This window comes from Hypanus sabinus, chromosome 11 (genome assembly GCF_030144855.1).
Source record: "Hypanus sabinus isolate sHypSab1 chromosome 11, sHypSab1.hap1, whole genome shotgun sequence".
In the NCBI taxonomy this organism is placed as follows: domain Eukaryota; kingdom Metazoa; phylum Chordata; class Chondrichthyes; order Myliobatiformes; family Dasyatidae; genus Hypanus; species Hypanus sabinus.
Window position 1 is genome coordinate 36478845 of NC_082716.1, and position 22170 is coordinate 36501014.

A 22170-nucleotide genomic window follows, 5' to 3' on the forward strand; every position below is an offset into this window, starting at 1 on the left:
TGTTTATGTAGTTCATATATAATGTATTTAATGTTTCAGTAATATTTGAGTAAATTGTAGATGTACTGTTTGATTAAGCAATCTTTTTTGTTTATATAATTCACTGTGGATAAGATGTCGAAGTATGTGAATAACATAAGCCATGCTACCATTTCATACATGCATACCTTGGTAGAAGTGAAAATGAATAGTACACATTTATTACCAGCTCTCTGGTAGTTTTCTTTTAATTAGTTTTTGAAATTTTGAAACATAACAGTGGTGATGAGCAAGTTTTAAAATGAACCCAAGATGATAACTTGCCCATGGAAACATAGCGAGATATTAGAATTTTTTTAAAAGTGCAGCACATTTTCTTCGCAAGAGGAGAGAAACGGTCGAGTAAAAAAAGTCATTGCAGGCAGAAAACAGATGAGTTCATGGGTTTATAAACAGTGAGTTCCAGCAGAAATGGCTGGGTACATCGACAAGATGAATGTTCAAATGAACAAAAGTTTAACTGGGTGATGTATACTGGGCAAATTGTGCAGTATTTTGAAGCAAATGAAATACTGAATGCAAAGCACGTGCAGTTTTGCTGAGTGCAATATGTGGAAATGCATAGAGTTTACTTTGAAGTTTGACTGCTCCAACCAAACCAGCAGAAATGACTTTTGATGAAATCATGAAAGTAATGCAAGAGTAATTGGAACTGAAACCAGTGTTGATTACAGAACACTTTCAATAATATTGCAGATATAATGTTTGACCACAACACAGGTACCCCTCAGGGCTGTGTACTAAGCCCCCTCCTTTACTCTCTGTATACCCATGACTGTGTCCTCACCCACAGTCATTATTTAATTAAATTAAAAAATTTAAAAAAAAATTAATTTGCTGACGATACTGATTAGCCTAATTTCAAATAATAATGAGGCAGCCTACAGAGAAGAAGTCATCACCCTGACACAGTGATATCAAGAAAACAACCTCTCCCTCAATGTCACAAAAATAAATGAGCTGGTTGTGGACTACAGGAGGAATGGAGTCAGGCTCACCCTTGTTGACATCAATGGATCTGGGGCTCAGCAGGTGAACAGTTTCAAGTACCTCGGCACACACATCACCGAGGATCTCACATTGTCTGTACCTACTGGCTGCGTGGTGAAAAAAGCACAACAGCACCTCTTTCACCTCAGATGATTGAGTAAGTTTGGTATGGGCCCTTCAAATCCTAAGAACTTTCTACAGGGGCACAACTGAGAGCATCCTGACTGGCTACATCGCTGCCTGGTATGGGAACTGTACTTCCCTCAATCACAGGGCTCTACAGAGAGTGGTGCGGACAACCCAGTGCATCTGTAGATCTGAACTTCCCACTATTGAGGACATTTACAAAGACAGGTGCGTAAAAAGGGCCTGAAAGATCATTGGGGACTCGAGTCACCCCAACCACAAACTGTTCCAGCTGCTACCATCCAGGAAACTGTACTGCAACTCCAACAGGCTCCAGAACATTTTCTTCCACCAGGCCCTAAGACTGATTAATTCATGCTGATACAATTGTACTTCTATGTTTTATTGAATGTCTTATTGTGCATACTGTTTATTACAAATTACTATGAATTGCACATTGCACATTTAGACAGCTGTAATGTAAAGATTTCTACTCATGTATATGATGTAAGTAATAAAGTCAATTCAATTCATTGATTAAGCTTTGCTGTTTTCACTATTTATGATGGGTTCTATATAAAAGTATGTGAATGGCATTTATCATTATGCACTACATCATAAGTGTGCCCTTCGCTAAAAGTAAAAACAAAGAGTACATGTTTATTCCTGGCTCTCCTGACTTTCCTTTCGATTCGTTTTTGGAGTTTCAAAACAACAATACAATTCCCGCAAGGGATAATCAAAAATAAAATACTTGTGAATATTTGCATTCTAGATGTTGATACAGTCGAAATTTCAAAAGTGAAAACTGAGGTGGGAATGGATATACTGACAATTTCCTGAACTCCTTTGAGTCACTCCAGGAGATTAAAATAAAACTCTACAGCAAGGTTAAATGTGTAAATATTGTGAAAACATGAATGGGAAACTATTGTACTGTATGTGAATCAATGATATAATATATCAAACGTAAGTATGCATGTATGGTGCCGTTATAGAGCTGAATTTACTCAGCTCTCGGCACACTGCACATGAATTACTTTGTTGTCTGCTGCTGCGAGGTTGTAGCTCTATGTTTACTTATTACTAAAATACATGCGCTGTGTCCACACAGATGAGCACAAATTATTCTAGCCCTGGGTATGAAGAGGGAACACAGAGAAACAAAGACATGGAGGCAAATCAGAGTCCGCAGAAATTAATATTTCATTTTTACGATTTTGGAATCCATCAACACGTTTACAAACGTATTCAATAACAGACTCACTCTTGATCCCACAATGCTTCATGCAATCAAAGTCAGAAGTACATTTATCTGCTGCAAAATTTCAACATTTTTGTAGTACAACCAAAAATAAAATCAAAAAGAGTTTATCCAGTTCTGAAGCTGAATCCTGTGACACTCAAAATTACATTTTAAACAATTTTCAAACAACTGGCATATCATTTTGTCATGGAGTTAGGTACAATTAGATCATTTACTGGGAATTCAGAGGGAGGGTTCAGTATTGCTTTACATTTACCAGTCTTAGAATATTGCTGTCTAAAGCCCATCTTCTGCTCCGTTAAAAGCTTCAAAGTGGTCAAATGTAAAAATCAGGGGCAACTTCAAATCCTCAGTCATTTTAATTATCAATATCCTACCAGAGTCATTACTTTTATTAGTGACTTCCAAAAGTTCCTTAGTTCATTTATAGTTCAGCAAGTTCACTCATCACCGATAATAAAAATTCAATTATGCATAAAGCTCTGAATTCATTAACTTTGGACGTCCTCCTATTTATCCAATTCTTCACAATCTTCTTGTTAAACAGCCCTTTGGGATTCAGGATGATTTATTTTCGTTGTGGCTTTGTGGTTTCTGATGTAACAGATTGAGGCCAGTGTGGGAAATCGAGACACATCCACGGATGGAGCAAGCGATATTGGATGAGGCAGGAAAGTCAGTAGCTTGTGAGGTGAGGCATTCCTTCTGATACTTGTACACAATTCTTGTGCAGATGTTCCTGAAGTTCTGAATCCTGCCTGTTCCCACTCCACAGTGAGCGGTCATGAGCCAGAGACTCCTGGGTGTTGCATTTCCTCCAGGAAGCGTTGAGCACACCCTTAGATCTTACTTTTTTCTACCTGGCAGCCCCCTCTCATGACAGAGCTCAGAACTGAGTATGATTCAGGATGCAGACATGTGAAATATATGGCCTGTTTAACTGAGAAGTCGGACCTCAGTGTTTGGAATGTGACTGGAAAGATGTCAATATTGCTTCCTTTATCCTTGCAGTGAATTTAGAGGATTTCCAGGAGATTGTATTGGTGTTATTTTTCCAGTGCATTGAAGGTTCCTGGTGTAGATATACTGTTCTAAAAGCAATGCAGGAATAGAGGAACCTAGTGCTATATGCAGACAAAGCTTTTAAAGAGGGGCAGATTGAGAGAGTAGCTATTAAGTAATGCATAGTCCTGGACTTTATCTATGGAGACACTGAGTATGTACATAATTATGCAGAACCTTTATTAAAAGCTTCAACTAGGTGTTCAATTCTAGTTGCCCATTATGAAAAGGATATGTGGGTATGGGAAAAGGTTCAATAAAGAGTTATGAGAATGGGTCCTGAGATAAGGGACTGCGATGACGAGGGCAGATCGTCAGAGAGGCTAAGAGTGCTTTCATAGAGTCATCAATTTTGTGAGCACAGGAACAGGCCCTTTCCCCCCCAACAGAACCATGCTGATCATTTTACTCAATCCTATTTCCCACTATTAAGTCTGTATCCTTCACCCTGCCCATCTAGGTAGCGTTTCAAGTTTCTCCTAAATGCAGTGATCGTTTCCAATTCCACTACCTCCTCTGGAATTGGGTTCCAGATACCAACTACTCTGCAAAAAAAAAGCTCTTTTCTTGTCAAATTCTCTTTAAAACTCATTTTAAACTTATGCTCTTTTGCTTTAAACCCCAACTTGAAAAGAAAGCTGAAGGGAGATATGATAGTACTACATAAATTGCTGAGAGTATACAGTAACGGGGTGCTGTCTGCTTGGTAGAGAGGTCAAGGAAAAAAGGCCACAGCAATAAAATAATAGAGAAGAGAATCAACAGTGAGATGAAGACAGACTTTGTCACAGCACGTGGCTGGAATTTGGAATGCGCATCCTGCTGATGTGGATTAAAGAGGGAATTGAATAATGACAAGGAAAAAATGCGGCTGGGGAAAGACGCCAAACTTGTGTTCTAGAAGAGAGATACTCTGGATGTGATGGGCTGAATGACCTTCTGTGCCATGGTTGTTGAGTGATTGAATGACCAGCTACACAAGTATTGTGGCTGCAAAGCATGTGATGGAATGGATAATCCACAGTAAGAACTCAGGAACTGAGTTCTTACTGTTTTTTATTGTTCCTGAGTTCTTACTGTTTTTTATTGTTCCTGAGTTCCTAAGTTCTTACTGTAAAAACTATATTTTTCATATATAAAATCAATCTCAAAGCTTATCAAGAGTGCAATGAAATACCATCAACTTGCCCGGATGACTATTGCACCCATAACATTTGAGAATCTTGTCACCAAACAAGTTGAGACAACCTGCTCAAGTTGTACTTGGTACCCAGCCCGCTTAGTCGTCCTTCTCATCACCAGCATGCCACAGCTACCACAGGTACCATCTGTAAAGTGGAACAACCTCCCAAGCTTCTTCAACATTTTTCAAACTCACAGCCTCTACCACACTGAAGAACAAATGCAGGAGGTAGTGAAAGTCAGCATGTGTAAATACAGTGTCATACACTCAACGTTGGATGCAAATCCCTTATTAACACCTCCCTGGGAGCACCTTTGCCAAACACACTGCAGATGATTAAGGAAGTGTCCATCCCCACCTTTTCAATGGCTATTAGAAATGGACAATTCTTACAAGTTCTGCTTTGTAAGTGAATTAAATAAAAATGTCTCACTTTATTGCATGTTGCAGTGAATTATTTTTCTACTTTGTTCAAATAGCCTGGTATTCCTGAACTATAAAGCTAAAAGGAATTGTGTGGCATCCATTAGTTTCGTGAGACCATGGATCTGTGTCCTCTGATGAGGTTGTATGGGAGACCAGCAGTTGCCCATGCAGCAACTCTCCCCTCTCCACGCCACTGATGTTGTCCACAGCTGGGCACCAGTGTCGTCACAGGAGTTGCCAGAACGAGGCTGGAGGCAACGTCGGACTGCCTCAGGGACTCCAGCTCCGGATCTGTCCTCAGGATTAACTTTAGTGGTTAACATATAGAAAAAATACATGTAATTTTTAGAAACAGTGATTTTAATGAAGCTGTGATTATATATGGCCATAACTACATTTATGAGAAGTAACACACACAAAATGCTGGAGGAACTCAGCAGCTCAGGCAGCATCGATGGAAAGGAATAAGGAGTTAATGATTCAGGCTGCGATCTTTTATCAGTTCCTAAAAATTACTAGATGTTCCAACAGAGTATGTGGAAGCACAATTCATTTGACTAGAATTCTAAATTTAAGTGTAAATGTAGAACTCATTGCAACTGCATATATTTAAGGCTCTTTCAGTGACAAAGAAATATAAAGAAGAGTGAGACAGTCAAGAGACTGCAAGAGTGAGAACAATGGGGAGATAGATAGGAGTTATAGTTAGTTGTAAAATTCATTGTGTGGGAGTAAGAGTTTCCAAGATGCCCTGTAAACAGATCTACAATTCCTTTACAAAGATGTTTTTGTTTTCTTGCAAAAGCAATGAATTAATAAATGTCCTCCAGATTTAACACAGCCCAGCTGTAATGTTTACAGTTCTCTCACTGACTTGCTTTCATTGTTAGACACACTTTATTCAACAATTCTCTTTACACATTTAAACATTAATTAAATTCTTCATCAGTTCTCAATCACAATATTTTCCAACACTGATGTAATATCTGTACCAGATGAAAAACAACCACCCACCCTAATTCCAGCTTCCAATGCTTGGTCTATAGTCTTGAAGGTTATAGCCCCTCAAGAACATATCCATATATCTTCTACCTCTTCCAGACTTCCATGCAGTGAATTCAGAGGACTAGCATTATCTGGATTCAAACATTCTTCCTTGTTGCAAATATCTTAAGGCTATGGACCTGTTGTTTTTCCTCTCCACATACTATTGTTAGTAATAAAGTCAAACACATATTGTTCATCATGTCCATGTCAACTATCAAATTCACCAGCATTTGTTCCACAGCTTCCTATGCCTTATGAAGTTAAGATACTTCTTTATTATGAGAACCTCTGCCACCATGTCCTCAGACAATGCAAGCTAGATTTCAACAACTCACTGGGTGGAACTCACTTCCTTGGATCTCCTCTAACCCTCTAATTTCTCACTTTAAAACTTTTGCTCTATGGTTTTAAATGTCTCTGTAAAGAAGAAAAAGTTTGCTTTGTGTCATTCCCCTATTCTATTTAGGAGAATCACAAGTCTAAAACCCCCAGTTAAAACTCTTAATCAGTTTCCTTTTCGAAGAAAACCATCCCATGGCATCCAATCTTTATTTACAGTCAGACTTTCCCAGTCCTGGCAGTCCTTGTCAATGCAACAACATCATTCCTGTAATGTGATTGCCATAATTGTATATAATCATTAATCTGTGGACTACTAATGGTTGTATCCCTTTCTAGTATAGCACCCTCATCACACACTCTGTGCTTCATTTAATAAAGAAAGCATTCTATATGCCTTCGTAGCTATCATATCAATTTGTCTTGAGATATTTACAATCTTTGGACATTCCACAGTCTATTTGTTCCTGCATTATATTCCATATTCTCCTGTTTATTCTATATTCCCTTTTAAATTGTAGCACCTACCCACTACATTACCTCATACTTAACCGACTCAAATCCCATTTACCTCTACTCTTCCTAAATGATTAAACCATTTACAGTCTGCTGTAATCCAGAGTTTTATTCCACTTTGTCAACCACATCAATCATCTACAAACTTCTTTACTGTACTGGATTCATTAGGATGCTTTCATTTACTGATATGCTCTGCTCCTTATTTTCATTTTTCACTGATTAATTTCTTACATTTCATCCTTTTTATTTCACCTTTCTTCACAATTACCTATTCTAATTGCATCAGTTGTTCTATTTCAATCTTTATCTTCATGGTCAGATAATAAGCTTTGCTGCTCTACAGTGGTTCATACTCAATGCTATTGCTCTCTCCATTATCTTACCAGTAATATTAATCCATATGAATTAATGGCTACAATAAAATGGCAGAAAGTGGACTGTCACATTAACATACTAAGTTTTCACATATTAACTCTGGCAGTGATAGCATTTAGATCACATGTGTTATTTTTTCTTTCTGCTTCTATCTACACCAAAACCTGCCCTTTTGTTTCTTGGATTTTGATTTAGATTATTTTTCTATCTACACTCTTTAACGATATCCACAGTTGTTTCTCTGATTCTTTCCTTGTTTTCTTCTCCTAAAGATTTCATGTTGTAATTTACTGTTCTTTCTTCCTTGTTTCTGGTCCTTGGACTCTCAGTTTCCAGCTGACTGTGCCAAGGCACCAATTCATCTTTTTGTTGTTAAGAATCATACTGAAGCCTCACTCTTTCTTTTATATACTGAACAACTTAGACAAAAATGCCACATTAAGAGAAAAAGAATGCCAACATACAAATAATGGGAAGATTCTGAACATGTGATGAAAATAGAAAATGACTGATCCATATACTCATGAAGCTAGACTGGATGACCCTAAATAAGTGTGTGCTGAGTTCATGATGCACCACAAGACATAAAAATCTTGTTTTTTTTTAGTTCACTATCATGATTACAGCTCCAGCAACGACAATTCAACTGTTTATCACCTTGCATGCTTCTACAAAGCTAAATTTCAATGCTGGCATATTACCAATAATTACTTGCTCCCTCATCTCCAGTTAACCCTATCCTTAAGCCACCTTCTGACAGATTGCTGAGAACACAAGAATTGCATAAAACACAAAATTAAATAATCTGGGTGTATGTTTAACCACCAATTTAAATACTGGTACTGCAAATCTTGTAGGTTACCTTACTGCTGGGATCAACATGCAATATTAGGTATGAATAACCAGTGGGAAAGGACTGTACAGTTGCCAGCCAATTCATACAACACCTGTAAACTGAGGTTACCTCTAAATTTTACTCCAGTCTAATTGTAAAGAACTTAACTTGGCTCCCTATAGACAGGAGCTAATTCACACAATGCCTAAGGCACTAGCACATTTGGTGAAACCCTGCTAGAAATGACAAAATCTCCAGGAAATCCAACTTCATTTTTGTAAACGATTTTGGTTGAAACAAAAGTGGAACTGCTCCTCTCTAGCATGGATACTGAGGATAGTTTCATCTCAGCCCTTGCTGACATACCACTGTGTGACCATCATTGCTCCAAAAACTAATGCAGTAGCAAGCAGGGCCACAAACAACTGTAGCCTGTGGTGGAAGCTTAGACTTCTCGTGATAACTACCAGGGCTTGAAAGGACTTTGCATCTTCAGATTATCAGGAATCAGGTTGAGTTTGCATGGATGCAGTGGCAGAGGCTCAAATTGGCTGTCCCTCTTTTCCTCTATAAAGAAATATTCTCCTGCACCTCCTCAATGCAACAGAGAACATAGAACGGTACTGCACCATACAGGCCCTTTAGCCCACAATCTTCTGTGACCTTCTCCAAGATCAATCTAACACTTCCTTCGCTCATAGCTCTCTATTTTTCCTTCAGTTTTGAGCCCACTGTTCAAGAAAAGATGTGCTGGCATTGGAGAAGGTCCAGAGGAGGTTCACAAGACTGATTCTGGGAAAGAAAAGGTTAACATATGAAGAGTGTTTGATTCGTCTGGGCCTGTACTTACTGGAATTTAGAATGGTGGGTGGGCGGAGGGCAGGAGGAATCTCATCGAAGCCTATCGAACATTGAAAGGCCTGGATAGAGTTGATGCAGAGAAGGTGTTTCCTATAGTGGAGGAGTCTAGGAACAGAAGGTACAGCCTCAGAATAGTGGAATCCATTTAGAACACAGATGAAGAGGAATTTCTTTAGGCAGTGAGTAGTAAATATGTAGAATTCATTGCCACAGACGGCTGTAGAGGCCATATCATTGGATATATCTAAAGCGGAGGCTGATAGTTTCTTGATTAGTCAGGGTGTCAAAGTTCACGGGAAGAAAGCATGAGAATAGGGTTGAGAGGAATAATAAATCAGCCAGGATGGAATGGTGGAGCAAATTTGACGAGTTGAATGGCCTAATTCTACTCCTATGTCTTGTGTACAAGATAAGACCATCTCTATTAAGTCACCTATCATTGTCGTTTGCCCCAAAAAGAAAAGCCCTAACAAACTCAAGCTACCTTCACAAGACATGCCCTCTAGTTCAGGCAGCATCCTGGTAAATCTCCCCTGCACCCTCTCTACAGCTTCAACATCCTTCAGGGGATCATAACTGAATGCAACACTCCAAGTGGGTTTGAACCAGGGTTTTTACAGAGCTACACATTACCTCATAGCTGCTGAACTCAATCTCCTAATGACGGCCAACATAGCATAGCCTTCTTAACAACCCTATCAGCTTGTCAAGCAGCTTTGCAAGAGTTCATTACAAATTCAGCCACTTTGCTAATGAACCTTTTGCACTATTTATTTTTTATATCATCTATAGTTTTTTTAAACCTTGCACTGTACTATTGCCATAAATAAATATTGCAGCTTATGTCAGTGATAATGTATCTAATTTTGATTCTGAATGTGGCTAGTGCCAGTCTAGAAAGATCCCAAGACAAGAAAACTCATGGTCACTGTCCAAAATAGCACTGCTACAGTTCTATGAGTAGAAAAGAGGTTGAAAATGAATATTTCCTTTCTGGAGACAAATTCTCTGAAATATTACTCTAGGAGAACTACTGTCTACATACAATAAAGGGCCTCCAGCTAGTTGCTTTTATCCTTCTCTTTCTCTTCCGCCTATTCTGGCTAATCATCCTATTAAAATTGCTTTCCTCCTTTACATCCATCTGGTAAGAAAGGATTATTTAATCCTCGCCCATAATACTTCTAGAAGACTTTATAAGCTTTTAAACACATATTCCCAAATCACAACCTTAATTGTCTCCCAACCAATCAAGTCATTCGGAGTCTTAGAAAGAATGCCAGTTACCAGGAAACAAGGAGGTGGGGTTGAGTGCTGCAAACAAATGTGGCTGAGTGTTGCAATTTTGATATGAATTTAGCAGCAGATCAAGAATTGCCCTAATTGCCCAGGACCTCCTCTTGTGCCATGATAAGGCTACTCAGACAAAATCTAAAGTGTTGCTCATCCTTCCAGTTAAAAAAAATTAACCCCCCCACCCCCCCAATTCCTTATTCTGACTGCTTGTGATCTGTCTGTCTGTTATACCACCCTACTCCTCCGGTACACTCTCCTCCTTTATCAGATCCCTTCCACTCCAGTCCTTTACATTTCCTACCCATCTGGCTTCACCTATCACTTTCTAGCTATCCTACTTCCCCTCCCCTCCCCTCACCTCACCTTTTTTTTTAAAATGCTGGCATCTTCCCCTTTCCTTTCCAATCCTGAAGTGTCTCAGCCCAAAATGTTGACTGTGTACATTTCCATAGAAGCTGCCTGACCTGCTGAGTTGCTCCAGCATTTCGTGTGGATTGCTCTAATTATCTGCCAACTATCTCAAAATTCAACTCCCAGTAAAAATGCATATTTGAGATTCATCAAGGAATTGAAAATCAACACCCATGATGTTGAAATAACTGGTGATATGCCATGCAATTTCATTACCACCATTCCTTAAAATGATAACTAAAATGGTAACAGCCCTTGTAAATAGCTCTTGTAATAACTCCTTGTAAACAAAGGTAGGAAGTACAAGCAGAAAGATTTGATATTCCTTTTAAAAAGTGTGCAAGATAAAGGATAAACAATTTTCTTTGGGAATCAGTTAGATTTATAGCACTGGAATATTTCCATTGGAACAGGGAAAGCTATGGCGAAGGATGAACATGAGGAAGAAAGACTTGATTGACATATTTGCATCACTAATTGGCTAATTTAATTGATACTGTGATGAAGAGATTAGAAAAAATCTTTCAAATTGTGTGAACCCTGAGCCTTTTATTAGAGAAATTAATACACACAATTATATCCTTTAAGACAGGAAATATGGATAAGTTTTAAAAGCAGGGCAACAAGTTTTTCTCTCCCAATTACACAAAATAGTAATACATGATGCATCAAACACTTACGGTACTGCCGAAGCAAGGCAAAGCCCAAGCCATTTCTGAATGTATGCATACAGGAGTTTTGAACTTTTATTTTATTTAGGGATACAGCACTGTAACAGGTCCTTCCTGCTCAACATCTCATGCTGACCACTGACATTCATATGACCAATTAACCAAGTAACCCGAATGCCTTTGGGTTGTGGGAGGAAACTGGAGCATGTGCTGGAAACCTATGTGGTCACAGGGGAACGCACAAAACCCTTTCAGATAGTGATGCATTTGAAGCAGGGTCACTGGCGCTGTAATAATGTTATGCTAACCGCTATACTCCCATGCCAGTTCCTCACCACTTCCTCCATAACTATGTACTGTTTAAAAGGAATCACTTTTTTTTTTATAAAAGGAATATCAAATCTTTCTCCTTGTACTCCCTACCTTTGTTTACAAGGAGTTATTACAAGAGCTATTTACAAGGGCTGTTACCATTTTAGTTATCATTTTAAGGAATGGTGGTAATGAAATTGCATGGCATATCACCAGTTATTTCAACATCATGGGTGTTGATTTTCAATTCCTTGATGAATCTCAAATATGCATCATGGATTTTTCTTGCAGTTACTCACATTTAAAAGATTTTATTAGTTGTACATTCATATTTTCTTCTCCTCACCATCTTGTTTTCAAATTAAATTTATTATTGTAGTACATATGTAAATATTGCTACATACTACCTTGAAATTCATTTTCTTGCAGGCTCTCACAGTAGAATGCAGAAATACAATAGAATCAATGAAAAAATGCACACAAAGAAAGACTGAAAAAGCGAATGTGCAAAAGACCAAAACCTTCTAAAAAGTAAATAAATAATACTGAGTACACGAGTTGCCCTGTCTTTAAAAGGAAGTCTACAGATTGTGAAATCACTTCAGATTTGGGGTGAGTGAAGTTATCCACACTGGGTCAGTAGCCATTTCTATAAAATGTTTCATGAACTATTTCTAAATGTTACCTCTTGATGAGAGACATAATACAGATACTGCACATATATTATCAAGTATCCTGGCAGTCACAGCCATCTTCTTTGCACAGTTTCTTGAAAATCTCATAGGGTTGGATTTTTTCCACCACAAAAAAAAGTAGACCAAGCTTTAGAGAATGAAGAGCCTCCTGTATGAATACCTGGACTTGAACTCCAACCAGAAGTACAGAATAATCTAAATCCATGGTCTTCTATTCTGTTTAGCACCTGACACAAATTCAGGTGTGGGGCTATAACAGTACAAGTCTTCCTACTGTTGACTGCCATTGACAACCATAACCAATTTTGCAGGTCTGTCAGGAGATGTTCACAAGATGAAATACCATGGAAGTTTCAAAGCGGAAAATTTCTGACAATTTTGTTCAGCTTACTCTTAGCTGGCTGTTACTCTCTGCCCTGACAATCACTCAAAGTAATGCTTTATGGCATAAAGATTAGAATAGCAATGGAAACCGAGGTGGACATCTCCAGGTCGAATATAGTCAACTGGAGAAGGTGCACTTTCAATGGGATGAATTTCTACTTAATCAGATAAACAAGAATCAAAGATTAACAAGCAAGTACACAGTATAACTGAATCAATGAACATTGGGGAGGGTGCTGAAATAAAGTAAAAATATGCAACAAATGAAAAAGCAAAACAACTGCAGATGCCAGAAGTCTGAAGCAAAAAGAGAAAATACTGGAGCATACTGGTGATACTCAGCAAATCAGTCTGCTGAGTGTGGAGAGAGGAGCAGAGTTAATGCCTCAGGTTGATCCGAACATATAACAAATGCCAAGTTTTTGACACCTGTGAGAACCAATCCAATTGTAAGACTTTCAGAGGGAAATAAAGAAAGGAAATAAGAGAAACAAAGAGAGCTCAGGAAATAGAAACTGGAAGCAAACATAAAAGGAAATCCAAAAACACGTGAAATCAGGAAAAGGGCTAAAAGTGTGCAGGGGCTGAGAAAAGACTTCAAAGGAAATTTATTCACAGAGAATGTTGGCACGTTAGCAATATTATACAAGCGCTTAACACCAGTCCACAACTGTAAGATGCTGCTGATTTAGTCTGTTTCTCTCTCTACAGATGCTGTCTGAACTGTTCAATACATCCAGCATTTACTGTTTTTATTTCAGATTTCCAGTATCTCCTTTTTTGTAATTGATGTACTGGAAGAATTGATAAAAGGGAACTACAAGAATGGCTATTGGCAGTTAAAGTGGATAAGTTATCTGGCCCAGTAATTTGGACATGTGCATAGACAAGCAAGGTTCTGTGGAATATGGGCCATATAGAGCTAGCTTAAATGAAATCTTGGTCAGTGCATCTGGTCAATTTGTAACATTCATAAAGCAGCATGGCAAGTATCTGAAAGGAACAAATTTGCTTGGCCTTGGGAGAGGCGAGTGTAACTAGCTGGATTTTTCTCACATACTGTAGTCTCAGCAGGTTGAATAGCCTTTCATGTTGTAACCATTGTGTTTATGTGCAAAACCTTTGAATATATTGCAATTTAAACACAAAATCATTGCTTCTGCTGACATCAACTTTAATGCCATTTTGTTTTCTTCAATCTTAAAACCCACGACTAATAATCAGTGACATCCACTATGACTGCAGTTTCTTATCTATCAAGACTATATAATAGGTCCAATTATGACCTACAGACGGCTATTTTAAGAATGAAGAAACAATTGAAGGTAAAGATGGAATCGAATGCACGTCAGCTCTGCCAGGGCTTGCAGGCCATTACTTCTTACTAGGTGAAACCAAATATTATGAATAGTTGTGATGCTTCACTCCCAGATGACTTTAACACCTTCTATGCACACTTTGAAAGTGAGAATGAAACTACTCATACCAATGCCCAAGAACCTCAGGGTGAGCTGTCTCAACAACAATCTCCCAGTTGTTCTCACATCTGCTGTGATTAAGTGCTCTGGGAGGTCTGTCACAGTCAGAATCCAGGGCAAGGAATTGCTGCAGTTGGCATATCGGCACAATGGATCTATGGTGGATGTAATCTCACTGGCTCTTCACTCAGCTTTGGATCACATGGACAATAGCAATACCTACATCAGGCTGCTGTTTATTGATTACAGTCAACATTCAAAACAATAATACTCACAGTTCTCATCAACAAGCTTCAAAACTTGGACTTCTGTGCCTCCCTCTGCAACTGGATCCTTGACTTCCTCATCAAATCACAGTCTGTGCGAATTGGAAACATCCCCTCCTCGCTGAGGTTCAACAATGACACACCTGAAAAGTGCACGCTTAGCCGACCGTTTTAGCCACGACTGTGTGGCTAGGCACAGCCCAAACACCATTTATAAATTTGTTGATAATACAACCACTGTTGGCAGAGTTTCAGGTGGAGCGACAAGGAGGCATACAGGAATGAGACAGATCAGAAGATCGAATGATCCAATCTCAGGGTTGTATACGGTGACATTCATGTACGTTGATAATAAATTTACTTTGAACTTTTAGTGGTGTCACAACAATAACTTTGCACTCAATTGCAGTAAAACCAAGGAATTGACTTCAGGAAGGGGAAGTCAAGGGAACACACACCAGTCCTCATCAAGGGATCGGAAGTGGAAAAGATGAGCAGGTTCAAGCTCCGAGGCATCAACATCTCTGAAGATCTATCCTGGGCCCAACATATCGATGCAATTAAAAAGAAGGCCCAACAGTGTCTATATTTCATTAGGAGTGAGGAGACTTGGTATGTCACTGAAGACTCTAGCAAATATCCACAGGTGTACTGTGAAGAGCATACCAACAGGTTACATCAGCGTTTGGTTTGGCTCAGAGGGGACACTGGAAAGATTTATAAAAAGCTGCTGAAAATTATAAAGTCAGCCAGCTCCATCATAGGCACTAGCATCTGCAGTATTGAGGACCCCTTCAAAAGGTGATGCCTCAAAAAGGTGGTATTGATCATTAAGGATCCCCATCACCCAGGTCATGCCCTCGTCTCATTGCTGCCATCAAGAAGGTGGTACAGTAGCCTGCAGACACATAGTCAATGTTTCAGGAACAGCTTCTTCCCCTCTGCCATCATATTCCTGAATGGATAACAAACCTGTTTTCTCTTTGCTGTATGAAATACTCACTTAAATATATCTTACTGTAATTTATATTTTTTAAATTAGGTTTTGCAATGTACTGCTGCAAAATAACAAAATTTCCTGACATATGCCAGTGATATTAAACCCAATTCTAAATCTGATTCTGACTTCTCACCAACATTCAATATTAGGAGAATGAAACAATCAATAAGATACCTCCTAGACAGTGTACTTACACAATATCTTACTTTTCCACTTCTGACTATTGGAAGAAAATACAACATTACAGCCAGTAATTTCTCCACCCATTACATCCTCCCGTAATCATCTCTCTGGCCAGTTGATGATTATCTTCTGAATGTGTACATTAACAATGTTAAACCACATAAACAGAATTAACTTCCATGACCCAGTGGTCTGAGTAGAACATGTGAGAAAATTCATGTAAAAAAAGCCTTCTTGTTTGATACAAGAATTTTTCTACTCCTGGTCTTGCTCTCTCCCTTCCTATTTCCAAAATCGTGGCCATAGATGTATCCTGGGCAATTGAGATTTCTCAGATGCAGCCACTTTATGAAGATGTGGCTTTTCAGGGGTGTTGGGGCACAGCACAAAGGGGGTGATGTTCCATTGTGAAAAAGCTCTTGTAGTCGATGCTTGAAGAGAGACCTGTCAATTCAGGCTCAGCATTTAACTGCTGAACTCCTCAGTCTTCTCCTTCCTCCTCAGCTGCAATATCAAAATGGCCTTCCATTCCACTAAAATAGCTCAGTACTTCCTGTGGTAATGTGGCTTCAGCATTTCACAATACCATTTGGATATTTCTGCTTACACTCAGAAATAAAGAGGCACAAGGAACTGGAAAAAAATTAAACTTTTTCCAGAACCTTAGCGTTGACTTATACCTTTTGCCTCCACAGATGCTGACCCACTGACGCAGCATCTGCGGCCCCTTGTGTCTTTGTCCACAAGGAACTGAAGTCTGATTCATAAATGTCAACAGAGTGAATTTTGTAAGAACATACTTCCTTCATGCCTTGAAACAAATTGCCTATAAATAATATGCACAAGATTAAAGAGACAATTTAAGACTGGTTGTGATATGGAAATTAGACAAAATTTTTTGTATAATTCCCACATTTGGTGTTGCAAAACAGAAAGGCTTCCTTTCAAAAACAGGTTTGGTAACATGCTGTTGCACCTTAGATCGCTGATATCTCCATTCATTCCCTTCCTGCCCCGATCTCAACAGCCGATGAAAAAGCTCAAACTTGACATAGGTTTTGAACTTAAGATGAGTAATCTTCCAGCCCAGTATTATAAAGGGTTAACCGTGTGTTGCGGAGTTTTAAGTATCAGGAACGTATTTCAGAAAATTGTGCAAACACAGTATCAAGAGAAAAACCTTAGAGTAAGCATGTTAATTCCAGATTTCACAATCCTGTATTTGAAAAATATGGATCAGCAGCACCCAAGAGAATGTACCCTATGTTCCAATGTTGGGGGTGGCACAGATTATATATAGAATAGTTTTTATCACCCCTTCTCAGCTTTGTGATATTGCTTTCTAAAAGGCATCAATTTCCTAAATTAGTATCATAACGTGCTCTTAGATATTCTTGTAGAACTATTATTTATCAGAAACACCTCGGAACTATTTATTTTTAATAGTGCTATTTAAATAAAAGTTATTATCACTTTTGATATTAATATGTTCATAACCATAATTGGTCAGAAGCCAAATTTACTTCAAATGCACAGTGGTCAAAAGACACATTTTGTCAGACTACCAATTATCTTAGTATATTTAATATGCTCAAAACCATTAAAATGCATTAAACTGCTACATTGATCTAATTCTTGTGATATTTCAATGTTTCTCACACAAAATAAAACTGTGGAGGGCTGTTGGAGGGCAAGTGCTGTTTCAGTCATAGACAGGGCAAGTACTTGTGCTCACTCTTCCACAAATTCAGTTCCTTGTGTTGTTGTTTACTGCACTATATCAAGACAGCCACCAGTCCTTCCATGCATCTCCAAATTAAACAGACAGTTTGAAAACTTGTAGTTTTGAGTTGGTTGTTGAATTTTCAACATTAAACTGGACACAAGATCCCAAATATTCCTGAACAAATTCTGGGAGCAGGGCTAGGACTGAGTTAAATCCATTCTCCTGTAATCCCAAGATTTGATCATTTGAAAAATCTTGAAGGGCTGTCGAGATAATCTCCAGCACAATGAAGTTTCTCACCTGCTTTGTTATTCCTCCTGAAGATCATGAATTTTGTAGTGACCTTATAAATGGACTATGGGACTTCAGAGAGCTTCCAGAACAATCCCAAAAAGATTACTGAGGAAACATACTGATTGCGAAATTTCCCCGAAATAAATTATGGGACAACCCACAAAAGAGTTGTAGCAGGAACAAAAAGGATAAACCTACTGAATTCCTTAGCCCATCTCAAAATCTAATTTTCTTCCACAATTTCAAACTGGCCTCCCAGTCCATGATATTGCTTCATCTTATATTCTGTACTACAGGTCCCCTACCTTCTTATTCCATAGGCCAGATGTCACTGATCCATGTCTGCTTATGTTACCTCATCATTTGTGCAGGGTAGTTTAAGGAAGCAGGCCTTTACTTATCAAAGGCTTCAGAAATAGTAAAATCAGTTCAAGTTCAGGGTTACATTGTAAAAGAGAGTTAATAGAGTTCTTAAAAATTGTCTTGGAGTGTGACATTGTCATCTAACACTTGTTCTCCTGCTGCCTTGTCAAACAGCTCATAAAATCACATGAAGAATGGCTACTTGGATGAGATCCTTTCAGGCACTCAGTAATTAGAAGAAAACTGCAGGTAAGAGAAACAAAGATCAGCTCAAAAAATACTCAACAGTCCTTCATAATCACTATGAGAATGACCCTGGGAATGAATGGGTTAACTTTTGAGCAGTTTTTGATGGGCATGTACTCGCTAGAGTTAGAAAAATGGGGTGTGTAGGGGTGGGGGGGGGGGGAAGAAGAATCTCATTGAAATCTAGCATGGACATGGTTTCCAATAGTGTAAAGTTTACAATGAAAGGGCATAGCTTCGGAATAGAAGGATGTCCAGTTAGAACAGAGACAAGGAGGAATTCCCTTAGCAGAGAGGGCTGAATTTGTGGAATTCATTGCTTCAGACAGCTGTGGAGGCCAAGTCACTGGATATATTTAAGGCAGAGGTTAAAACGTGGATGATTAGTAAGTGTGTGCAAGGCTATGGGAAGAAGGCAGGAGAATTGAATTGATAGGAAAAGTAAACCATCCACGATTGAATAGCATAGTCAAATGTCCTAATGCTGCTCCCATGTCTTATGGTCTATTTATATACATTTAGTGTTAAGTCTGCAAGCAAAATCAGTATATAGACAGATTTTGTTTTCAAGTCTCAGCTTTTACTCAGCAACAGGACTTTTTGCTTCTGAATCAGAATGTCATGCGTTCAAGGCCAATTCTAGAAACTAATATAAACAGAAAAGATTGAAAGTATTCAGCAGGTCAGACAGAATCTGTGAAGAGAGAAACATAGTTAAAATTTCAACTCAATGACCAGCTTTTCCAGTTAAAAGTCAATGAACTGAAACATCAAGATAAGCCCTTCACCTCAGTAGTCGTGCCAAGTCACATATAGGCTTTGAAATTAACTTTCCAAAACTCACAAATAGGTTCCTTAAAACCTAGCTTATTGTCCCACATTGGCTCTAAAGTCTCAGGTATTAAAGGTGCACAAGTATTGGATATCTTACTGCTGATATCATCCCTCAAACTTAACCATCAAAAGAAACCAGACGTTCTGGTTTTTTGTTAATTCTTTTTGTAAGATTGGTTCTAGAATTTGCTTCTATCAATAACTACACTTCCAAGTGCTTCATTGCAAAATGCTTCAGGCCTACCTCATACTGCTCATCCATATTTAAATATTTTCTTAGAACAGTCATTAGTCAGAGAAGACAAGAGTTCTGGAATTCATGCAGGTTCTTACAGATACCGCTGTTGATCAAAGTGGCCTTTTAAACATGTCCAGGAACGTCTTTCACCCCAGTTGAATACTGGTTACTTCATAGTACAAAAGTGGCTCGGTTTTGAAATAAATCCCAATCTCAGAATGTGTTAAGTGTGGTGGCTTGATGTCATCTTAGTAATCGAGTTCCTAATTTGTGTATGTTCAGAAAGGCTGAGTGCATCTGATCATATGCAACAGAGAAGAAATGAGAAAGCTACACAGGCAATATTTGATCAATGCAGGAAAACAGAAAATGTGACATTAATCAATACCTTGAGAAAGAGAGATATGCAAAAATATTTATGCAAATAGACAAAGATGATGAAGTTAATTGTTACAGCAGGCAAAATGAACTTAAATTAACTAAAATTAAATGTTTTAGTTCAACATTAATTTCTCACACATTCTGGTAATAATCCATCCCCTCCATCTTCACCATTCCCCATGCTCCTCTCTCAACTTATCTCCTAACCTGCTCATCACCCACCTATGGTGCTCTTCCCCTTTCCCTTTCTTCCATGGCCTTCTGTCCTCCCCTATCAGATTTCCACTTCTCTGTCCCTTTATCTCTTTCGCCAATCTTCTTCCCAGGTCTTTAATTCACCCCTCCCACTTCCAGGTTTCACTTATCACTACTACCTCCCCTCCCCATCTTCTTCCTCTGACTTCTCATCTTTTTTTTCCTCCAGTTCTGATGAAGGGTCTCAGGCCAAAACTTCGACTGCTTACTCTTTTCCACAGATGCTGTCTGGCCTGCTGAGTTATTCCAACATTTTGTGTGCGTGTTGCTAAAACTAGATGTTGTGGCTTTTCACCTCAAAGTTATTAACATCATGTTCTACTTATTTTGTATCTGAAAGCTTTAAATTCATTGCTGCAATACATTTTCTGGAGTTGTCATCTTGTTGCAAAGGTAATCTCTCACATTACCCATATTCAGTCAGTTCCATTTCAGGTCTGCATACTTCAGTCCCAGAGGTCCTGACCAAAATAAAACTCTGGGACATTTCTGCCATCCAGCTCCAATGAGCCGATGAATATTTCAAAACAGTTGGTTACTGGGAAAACTTATCAAGTGCTGCTGTCTGTCAACATAGAAATCCTCTGGGTGCAATTACCATCAGTGATTGGCTAAATCATCATTTAAAATTTGACTCCAAGCATCAAAATATAAAATGATAATTGTACTGGTGAATAGAATAGGTGCTGGAATATTATGAAGATGTTAACCCAAGGATTTACAAGTCCGTTGTGGCAACTTGCAAAAAAAAAATTAATTTGTTTTCATGCATGCTGCCAAGAAATCACGGAGGAAACTGCTGGATTGTGGAGATTTACAAAAGTTCTTCAAGGAGAAAATCTTCCCACTCCTTGCTTTTAGCTTCAGGTTTCTGCACCCTGAGTGACTGACTGCCAAATCCCTCAAGGCTTTCTGAGAATGTGCAAAAAAAAACTTCATGCTAGGGGTTGTTTGCATGACACAAGCATTGAGTCACAGAACCATTATAGCATGGAAGAAGGCCATTTGGCCCACTGTGCCTCCATTTCTCTCTCTGTGCAGGAGTAATTCTGACATTCACATTTCCTAGCCTTACAAGATTTTTTTCACTCACATTTCTAATCAGATCCTTTTTGAAAATGGCAATTGACTCCGTTTCAACCTACTGCATTCCAGACGGTGGTCACCAGCCTTGTGAAAATAAATTCCTCAGATCTTCTGGCACCATGTCCTTGATACTTAGGAAAAATGGGTACTGTTGTCCTGTCTTTCATTCTGCCTTGATCCTTCTGGGATTTTGAAGAGCTCCCACAAATCCCTAACAAATATTAAAATCTACTGCGGATATTCCCCCAGACAGCTAAACATTCGTATAGCAGACACTGCCAGGATTCCAGTCTGGAAACGGAGGAAATGTTGAAAATGCACAACAGATTTGTTGACATCGCCCAAGAGAAAAGACAAGGCTAAATGGACACAAGACAATTTCTTTTGAAGCACCTTTCATCTAAAATATTACCTTGCCCTTCCTGTTTTAAAATGCCATCCATTTTCCTAACAGGTGAAGACTCTTAACCTGCATTTCTTCTATTTCCATCCATTTCTGCATTCAGTCCCGAATTGCACAGTGAATTTTCCCCCTTCAACCGGTAGGAAACCTTTTTTTTTGAATCCTCTAGGGTAATTTATCTTTTATCAGTACGCTTCATCTCGCCGTCTTTACAAAGAACCGCTATTGACAATTAATTATTAGAAACGAAAACAGGGAAGGAGAGAGATCGAAAGTAGGAAAACCAAGATTAGTTTGCATAAATGCGGCAATTATTTAAACGTGATCGGCTACTAAAAGGAAGGGGCCAATATTTTGTTATGCGGGACATGTACGAATGAAAGAAGATATATTCTGCATTGACAATACGCTATCTCGTACAGTGGCTGCGGGATTTGATGTTGCACTAATCAGCGGGAGCACGCCGCTGAAATATTACTTTTGCCCAGACTGCATTTACAGATTAATTGTGACTTTTTTTTTTGGTTATTTAGCTCGTTATTGTGACGTTTCGGTCCCTTGACTGCAGGATCTGCCACG

The 22170-nt window shown here is 38.7% G+C and overlaps 1 protein-coding gene across 1 annotated transcript in view; it reads right to left on the reverse strand.

Annotated features, from left to right (window-relative positions):
- slc6a9 (solute carrier family 6 member 9) overlaps nt 1-22170 on the reverse strand; it is a 259999-nt gene that overhangs the window by 237307 nt on the left and 522 nt on the right. The window lies entirely within an intron of this gene.